This window comes from Camelina sativa, chromosome 18 (assembly GCF_030686135.1).
Source record: "Camelina sativa cultivar CO46 ecotype springtype chromosome 18, ASM3068613v1".
In the NCBI taxonomy this organism is placed as follows: Eukaryota; Viridiplantae; Streptophyta; class Magnoliopsida; order Brassicales; family Brassicaceae; genus Camelina; species Camelina sativa.
In genome coordinates this window covers 10,253,161-10,262,201 of record NC_141897.1, presented here as the reverse complement: position 1 = coordinate 10,262,201, position 9,041 = coordinate 10,253,161, and the positions used below count along the sequence as shown (strand labels likewise).

The 9,041-nt window shown below is 41.5% G+C and overlaps 1 non-coding gene across 1 annotated transcript; it reads right to left on the bottom strand.

The window, feature by feature from the left end:
• Nucleotides 1-4,210: 4,210 nt before the first annotated feature.
• LOC147922742 (small nucleolar RNA R71) lies at nucleotides 4,211-4,317 on the bottom strand. The gene has a single exon (XR_015589859.1). It is a non-coding gene; the product is annotated as a small nucleolar RNA R71 (small nucleolar RNA).
• Nucleotides 4,318-9,041: the final 4,724 nt, after the last annotated feature.

The following is a 9,041-nucleotide window of genomic DNA, read 5'->3' as shown; positions in this document are numbered from 1 at the left end:
TCTTACAATTAGTCAAATGCATTGGATTGTAACATATTTTGACCGTTTAAAGAGTTACATTGCTGTTTACTGCTTCGAATCAATGTTTTCTTTCGGTTTTAGCCTGTTTTCTAGATTTAAGCTTGTTTTGGGATAAAACGGGTTTAACTGTTGTCTAAACACTCCAAATTCATCCCGAACTCTTACAATTATTTAATTGCATTGGATTGTCACACATTCTGACACTAGAAACAGTAACAAAGCTGTTTACTGCTTTGAATCAACGTTTTCTTGGTTTTAGCCTGTTCCGGGACAAAATTGGTATAAGTGGTGTCTAAACACTCCAAATTCAACCCAAACTCTTATAATTACTCAAATGCATTGGATTATTACATATTTTGACCCTAGAAAGAGTAAGATAGCTGTTTAATGCTTCGAATCAATGTTTTCTCTCGGTTTTAGCCTGTTTTCTAGATTTAAGCTTGTTTTGGGATAAAACGGGTTTAACTGTTGTCTAAACACTCCAAACTCATCCCGAACTCTTACAACTAGTTAAATGCATTGGATTATCACACATTCTGACCCTTGAAACAGTAACAAAGCTGTTTACTGCTTTGAATCAACGTTTTCTCGGTTTTAGCCTGTTTCGGGACAAAATTGGTATGAGTGGTGTCTAAACACTCCAAATTCAACCCAAACTCTTATAATTACTCAGATGCATTGGATTATTACATATTTTGACCCTAGAAAGAGTAAGATAGCTGTTTAATGCTTCGAATCAATGTTTTCTCTCGGTTTTAGCCTGTTTTCTAGATTTAAGCCTGCTTTGGGATAAAACGGGTTTAACTGTTGTCTAAACACTCCAAATTCATCCCGAACTCTTACAATTAGTTAAATGCATTGGATTGTCACACATTCTGATCCTAGAAACAGTAACAAAGCTGTTTACTGTTTTGAATCAACGTTTTCTCGATTTTAGCCTGTTTCGGGAAAAAATGGGTATGAGTGGTGTCTAAACACTCCAAATTCAACCCCAAGTCTTATAAGTAGTCAAATGCAATGGATTGTTACATATTTTGCCGTATAAAGAGTTACATTGCTGGTTACTGCTTCGAATCAATGTTTTCTCTCGGTTTTAGCCTATTTTCTAGATTTAAGCTTGTTTTGGGATAAAACGGGTTTAACTGTTGTCTAAGCACTCCAAACTCATCCCGAACTCTTACAACTAGTTAAATGCATTGGATTATCACACATTCTGACCCTAGAAACAGTAACAAAGCTGTTTACTGCTTTGAATCAACGTTTTCTCGATTTAAGCCTGTTTCGGGACAAAATGGTTATGAGTGGTGTCTAAACAATCCAAATTCAACCCGAACTTTTATAATTAGTCAAATGCATTGGATTTTTACATATTTTGACCATAGAAAGAGTAACATACCTGTTTAATGCATCGAATCAATGTTTTCTCTCGGTTTTAGCCTGTTTTCTAGATTTAAGTCTGCTTTGGGATAAAACGGGTTTAATTGTTGTTTAAACACTCCAAATTCATCCCGAACTCTTACAATTAGTGAAATGCATTGGATTGTCACAAATTCTGACCCTAAAAACAGTAACAAAGCTGGTTACTCTCGGTTTTAGCCTGTTTTCTATTGGTTTTAGCGTGTTGATGTTCATATATTTTACCTTGTTTTCTCTTAGTTTATTCACAACTTTTGCATCTTTTTCTATCCATTTAGGCCATTATTGTGTAGCTTTAGGACTAATCATGCATTAGAGTATAGTTGCATTGCATTTGCATCTTTTCATGCATAAACAGGTGATTTTGGAGCTTAAGGAGCATAGAAGCAATGCTGAGGAGAAGTGAAGCTGTCCTGAGGAGAAAACAAGAGAGTCAAGGCTGTAGAATCAAGGTCCGGAGTCCAACTCGACCGCACCACTCGACCACCACTCGACCGTGTGCTGAGGAGGACTCGACCGAGTGGAGAGTGCACGAGAGAAGCCAGCTCGACCAGCCACTCGACCGAGCACTGGTCGAGTTGACCGAGCCGTTGACCACTTTGACTTTTTGCATTTTTTGAGTACTTGCAGCCACAAAAAGAATCCAGCTTTTTAGAGAGTCTAAAACCTAGTTTTTACCTTTTTTAGATATTATTCCTTTTGCACTTTTATTTTATTTTTAGATCTTGTACTTGTTTGATAGAGAAAGACTAGATTCTTATATTTTGTTTGTTTCATAACTTTCAAAGTATTAAGATTTCCAGTTTATTTCCTTCATCAATATTGTAGATCTCTGTTTCATCTTTCTAATGATGCAAGTTTCATTATTTTCTGGGTTTTTGACATTTTTCACCATGTGTTCTTGTGAGTAGTTTGCTTAGGACCTAGAGGATGGGTTAGGTTGGGTTGATCTTGTGGTTTGTTTGATTTGGTCAAGCTTGATTGTTGTAGATCTCTTCTAGGCTAGATGATCTTAATGCTGATCCTATATCTGAGAGGGTAGGGTTTGATTTCAAGCATCTTAGCATCACACCAATGTTTAAGGAGCATAGATCAGGCTAGATCTAGAGCTTACCATTAGGCTTGCTAAGAGATTAGGAGTCTTGTTTGGTTTGAGATGTATTGCTTAATGCCTGCTGGTGTAGATTCTTTTCTTTGTGAGAACAAGTCTAGAATTGCATAGGTTTGATTGTTTCTTGCCATGAGAGTGGATTAAACATGTATTAGAATAGTATGTCTAGAGATCAGCTCAATGTTTGCTTGAGATTTGTTGACCAAGTTAGATAACCACAATGATTAGCTCAGCCCATGAATCCCTCCTCAAGGCCTTCTTTGTTTATTGAAATCTTAGTCTAAATATCATTGCTTGCTTGTTGTTTGATTGGTTTTAGCATTGCTCTGTTTTTCTTGTGTTGCTCTGTTTTCACGTTTAAGTCTAGCTTGACCACCCACTCGACCTACACTCGGTCGAGTGCTGCTCGAGTTCATCCCCAGAACTTGTGTTTTTGATTTGTAATTGTCTTGTTTCATTCCTGTTTCATTTCCATTGCATTCACGTAGTTTCCTGTTCATTACTTGTCTTGCATTAGTTCATTAGAATAGTTTCTATCTTTGTTCTAGTTTCATTATAGCTTCAAGTTGTTTGTTCTGTTTGCATTTAGTATCCTGTTCTAGTTGTTTTTACCTTCTGCATTTCATATCTCATTTTAGGATTGTTAGTGACAAACAATCTTTACAATTGGCTTGACTTAGACTCATATGCACATCTTAATTGTTCACAATCACTCAGATAGGATTGACACCTCTTATACTGCAACTGCATAAGGGGAATTGAAACACCCTGACTTCTATTCATTCCATACATCATCATTCCATACATCATTCATTCATACGCCACAAAGAAAGTCAGTTTCAATTTGGCGCCGTTGCCCATTTGAGTGTGTTTTGTGACATTTAGGATCCCTATTAGTCTAAGATTAAGTTCGTTTTACACACTTGTGCAGTTACTGAACTCGAATCTTCCTTTGCTTGGCTATTTTGTGTTTCAGGTACCCACTCGACCACCTACTCGACCACCACTCGACCGAGCTGTGATCGAGCACTTGATCGAGCCAGAAGCCGGATCAAATTAGCCATAACTTCCCAGTCGACTCGACCACCCACTCGAGCCTGCGCTCGACCGTGTTCCTGTTCGAGTCCGTAGTAGAGTTTGTTGATGCACACAAGGTCAAAAGGCAAAGATAGTCTTCAACAGCCTATTGACAACATCCACAGGCTACAAAAGGGTTTGAGACATAAGCAAGGAAGAGTAGTTCAACAACAACAAGGTCAAGACATCATGGAGCAACAAGCTATCCATGAGCAAAGACCAAGGCACATTGGTGCAGGAGATGCACCCAATACTCACAACCAAAGGGCTGGAATTGTGCCACCTTCAGTAGCAAACAATAACTTTGAGATCAAGAGTGGATTGATCTCAATGATACAAGCAAACAAGTTTCATGGGTTGCCAATGGAGGATCCACTGGATCACCTTGATGAGTTTGACAGAATATGTGGACTCACTAAGATCAATGGAGTGAGTGAAGATGGATTCAAATTAAGACTCTTCCCATTTTCTCTTGGAGACAAAGCTCACCTTTGGGAGAAGACTCTACCTACTGGAGCTATCACCACATGGGATGCATGCAAGAAAGCTTTTCTGGCCAAGTTCTTCTCCAATGCAAGGACTGCTAGGCTGAGGAATGAGATTTCTGGGTTTGCTCAAAGGAATAATGAGAGCTTTTGTGAAGCTTGGGAGAGGTTTAAAGGATTCCAAACTCAGTGTCCTCACCATGGTTTCAGCAATGAGTCACTTCTAAGCACTTTGTATAGAGGAGTGCTTCCCAAGATAAGAATGCTTCTTGACACAGCCTCTAATGGCAACTTCCTCAACAAGAATGTGGAAGAAGGATGGGAGTTAGTTGAGAATCTTGCTCAATCTGATGGCAATTATAATGAGGACTATGATAGGACCATAAGGAGCTCCTCAACTGATCAGGAGGACAAGTATAAGAAGGATTTGAAGATGGTCAATGAGAAGCTTGACAAGATCCTCCTCAGCCAAACCAAGTCCATTCACTTCATAGGTGAAGAGGAAGCTCCAGTTCAAGAGGGGGAGCCTGAATTTGCTGAGTTGTGCTACATGCAGAACCAGGGAGGATTCAAAGGCTACAACCAAGGAGGTTTCAAGAACAACAATCTCTCTTATAGGAGCACCAATGTGGCCAACCCTCAAGACCAGGTCTATCCACCTCCTCAACCTCAACAGCAACAAAACTACATCCCCAAGCAGCAACACCAAGTGTTCCAGCCCCAATTGTGTCCCCCACCAGGGTTTCAGACTAACCAAGGCCAGGAACAAGACTTAAGAGCAATGATGCAACAGTTGTTGATTGGGCAAACACAAGGCAAGATTGAGGAAGCCAAGCAGTTTGCTGAGTTGAATCAAAGGCTCACATCATAGTACAATGATCTGAACATGAAGTTTGAAGGTCTCAACTCCAGAATGAAGTATATGGAGAGTAACATTGCATCTACTTCAGCTCTTAAACCCAACCAACTCCCTGGAAAAGCTGTTCAAAATCCAAGGGAGTTCACTGCAAAAGCCATTCATATCTCTGATGGGGAAGTCACTGAGGACAGTGAAGTCCAAGTTTGGGGGAACTCATTAGTTACTGAAGCCCCAAGTGACGTTTGTGCAAAGCAACTGGAGTCCGGCATCTGGCTCGACCAAGTACTCGAACAGCCACTCGATCGAGCGCATGCTCGAGTGGTCGATCGAGTTGCAGACTCAGAAGTTGTCAAGCCTGTTAAGTACACTCCTCCTGCTTACAAGCCACCTCTTCCATTCCCAGGACGTTTCAAAGCACAAAAGATTAAGGAGCTTAGGGAAATCATTGAGAGAAAGGAGATGATGGCTAAGCAACAAGAGGAAGAGAAGGCTTTGAAGGAAGTGGTTGTGATTGAAGAAGCTGTGGTTGAGGAAGTGTTGGCCATACAAGAGATCACCATTGCTTACCAAGAAGAAGAGAGAGGACCTGCCTTGGAACAGTATGATCCATATCCTCTCTACAAAGACTTTTTGCTTGATTTATCAAAGAAGAAGGCTGAAGCTCAAGATGAGAAGGATCTTGAGGACCTTGGAGGAGTTATCATTCCAATCAAGCTTAAGGATCCAGGTCCATTCTATCTGCCTTGCACACTTAGCTATCTTCACTACAACCAATGCCTTTGTGACTTGGGAGCTTCAACAAGTGTGATGCCATACTCCATAGCACAAAAGCTTGGGAGAACTGATTTAAAGTCCACCAACCTTCATATATGTTTAGCTGATGGGTCAAACAAAGAAATAGTTGGAAGGTTGGAGAATGTCCCAGTCAAGATAGGGAAGGCAAGGGTTCACACTGATTTTGTGGTGTTGGAGATGGACAAGGAACCTGAAGATCCAATCATTCTTGGAAGGCCATTCCTAGCCACTGTTGGAGCAGTTATTGATGTCAAAGAGGGTCTTGTGACCTTGAACATTGCTGAAGATATAGCCATGAAGTTCAACATCCATAACCCAACCAACCTTCCTACCATTGATGATCAACCTTTTACTATCAAGGACAAAGGAGGTCAAGAAGGTTCAAGTGGTGAAGCAACTCCAAAGGCTAAGCTCTCCTTTCAAGATGATTCTGTGGAAAAGCTTAAGAGGTCAGTTCAAGAGTTGACTAGTATGGTTGAGGATCTTCAAGTTAAGCTGAACAAGAGGTCCTTAAAGAAGGCAAGACCAAGGCTCAAAATCAAGAAGAAACATGGTTTGTGTGTTAAGGGTGAGGTGATCAAGGATCAACTTCACAGTGATCAAGAGGTTCCAGGGAGGATTTCATCACCTCCTTGGTATCTAAACCGAGTCTAAAAAAGGACACCAAAGTCAAGCTTAGTGACTTTAAACAAGCTCACTAGGGAGGAAGTCCCTAATGTATCCTTTGTAAATATGGTTTATTTTCCTTGTAGTTTTGATATGTTTTCTTTTTTGTTTGTGTTGGACAGGCCTTTAGGTGAGAATGTAGTTGGGTAAGGAGGGAATTAGACTTGGAGAAGGAGACTCGCAAGCCCACTCGACCTACCCACGAGAGGTACTCGACCGAGCTGGAAAGGAATTGAGGCCCATTTGATCTTCAAATCACTAGAACGATCGAGTGGAGGGAAGAACAAGAAGAAAAATTTTGAAATTTCAAAATTTGGTCAAGGTGCTCGACCGTGTACATTCGAGTGTGGGGTCGAGTGGCAGCAAAAAGCAGGTCAAAGATTCCCATTTCAAATTTGAATGGTATGGACGCTCCACCCTTGTCTCTTTGTCCCTGTAGCTTCTTTATATAGACCTTGCACGAAACTATGCCTCTCACATTCTCTCATTTGCTCAAAACCATTGAATTCAAGTTTTAAAGTCTCTCTCTTAGCTTATCTTTTGCTCAAGCTTAGTTCTTTCAAGTTTTTGGTTCACTAACCTATTAACTTTGAGCTTTGAGTCTATTCCCTTCAGTTCTATTTGAAAAATATCTTCAAGAATCACTAGGAAGTCTCAACAAACCACTGCAACCTCCATGTAACGTCATGATGCTAGCCTTGAATCAAGAGGACAAGCTGGAAGGACCACTCGACGCCCCACTCGATCATGCACTCGACCGAGTGGTGGTTCGAGCAGCCGGTCGAGCCAGATGCCGCGTCCAAGGGGAGAGAGAGTTGAGGAAGATCCTGAGAGGACTGAGAGTGAGGAGGAAAGGGAGTCAACTCTCAATGAGTTCATGAGGAGACAAAAGGCCAAAGGGAAGAGGCCAGCAGTTGAGGTTGAACAAGAGGAGAGTGAGAATGAGAGTGAGGAAGAAAGTGAAAAAGAAGAGATAGAAGATGATGGAGAAGCTGAGTCCTGTGGGTTGTCAAAGAGGCAACTCTATGATGCTTTCATGAGAATGGAGTTCTTAGGGACAAGATATCCACACAAAGAAACCATGGAGAAGCTAGCCATTGGTGAAGATGTGGAGTACCTCTTTGAGAAGAGCAACCTGACCAAGTTTATGGGGCTTTGCATGGAGGGCTACAAAGAAGAGAGTTGTGAGTTTCTGGCCACAGTCAAGCTGCATACATATGCAAGGAAGGATGTTGAGTTTGGAGCTGGCCACATTGATTTCACAATCAAGGGGAAAAGGTATGAACTCTCAATGAAGAAGATAGCCAATGTGTTTGGTTTTGAGGTTGGGAGCAATAGGAGTTTGATGATTCCAAGAGAAGAGCTCTATGCTGTGTGGGAAACCATTGGGGACAACAAATACTACTCATCCTCCAATTCCAAGAGTTCAAGGATAAGAAGCCCAGTCCTAAGGTACTTCCACAAAGCTCTTGCCAACACCTTCTTTGCTAGGAAGGAAACTGGGAATATTGATGGGGAGGAGCAATTTTACTTTGAGGATTATGAGCTCAACCCAAGAGATAGTAGAGGAGTGAGGGAGGCTACCAAGAGATTAACCCTTCTGCAAAAATGGAACAAATGGCATGGGAAGAGGTTTGATAAGCTGAAGAAGAAGATTGCTGAGTTGAAGAGTGGGAATTCTTCACCTACACCATTAAGCCCTTTGAGGAGGAGTAGCTCAACTAGAGCACTTTCTAGAGTTGCGAACCCTGTGGAACCAGCTAGGGCTTCAATGTGTGAGCCAAATCAGAGGAAGAGGAGCTCAAGTACCCGAGAACAACCCTTTTCAAGGTACTCGACCGGGTCACTCGAGCACCCACTCGACCGAGCACCCCCAATGCACTCGGTCGAGTTCCAGCCCAGATCACCCTATGGTTTCCCACCTCCAGCTGCTTATCCAGGATATCAAGGTTACCCTCCCATCCCACCCCAGTACTTCATGGATCCAGCACTCTACCAGCAGTTCTACCAGCAGCAAGGACCGCATTTTGACACTCGTGGTCCAGCTCGACCCCCCCACTCGAGCACGTACTCGACCGAGTCCCGGTCGATCCCCATCGTCGAGCTGCCCCAATCTCCACCTCCAAGTCACCAAAAAGACCCCAACTACTCCTATGATAGCATGCAGATGGATGTGGACAGATACTTCCACAATCCCTAAGGTACCACTATCACCTTCCCTTGTAGATATCATAGCATTTGACATTGTGTTTTGTTTTTTGTTTTTCATCTTGAATCCTCAATCAAATTTCTTTCACACAGGGACTGTGTGATTTAAGTTTGGGGGAGGGTTTGAGATAGCATTTGACATTGTGTTTTTTGATTCTTATTTCAAATTTTTAGCATAATCATGTTAATACTTGCATAGCATCTAAGGCATAGAAAAACCCTAAAAATTTGAAAATTTTTGCAAAAATCTTTATAAAAAAAAAAGAGTGTTCATGTAGTTTGCACTGCACATTAGGATCTTGTTTAGCATGTTTCATGTAGGATTGTATAGTACTTGCATTAGGGATCTATGATGAGTATTCCCTTATTACCTTGTTTATTCACTAGACTAGGATCAATGCCC